This window comes from Eurypyga helias, unplaced genomic scaffold, assembly GCF_000690775.1.
Source record: "Eurypyga helias isolate BGI_N326 unplaced genomic scaffold, ASM69077v1 scaffold6576, whole genome shotgun sequence".
NCBI lineage: Eukaryota > Metazoa > Chordata > Aves > Eurypygiformes > Eurypygidae > Eurypyga > Eurypyga helias.
Window position 1 is genome coordinate 3,367 of NW_010255958.1, and position 411 is coordinate 3,777.

The window sequence follows — 411 nt, forward strand, 5'->3', positions numbered from 1 at the left end:
CTTGTTTAACATATTTATCAATGATCTGGATGAGGGATTGAGTGCTCCCTCGGTCAGTTTGCAGAGAACACCAAGTTGGGTGGAAGTGCTGATCTGCTGGAGGGTAGGCGAGCCCTGCAGAGGGACCTGGACAGGCTGGATCCATGGGCTGAGGTCAGTTGGATGAGGTTCAGCAAGGCCAAGTGCCAGATCTTGCATTTAGGTCACAACAACCCCAGGCAGCGCTACAAACTTGGGGATGAGGGACTGGAAAGCTGTCAGGCAGAAATGGACCTGGGGGTGATGGTTGATGGCGGTGGCTGAATATGAGTCAGCGTGGCCAAGAAGGCCAACGGCATCCTGGCATGTATCAGGGACAGTGTGGCCAGCAGGAGCAGGGCAGTGATTGTGACCCCGTACTCGGCCCTGGGG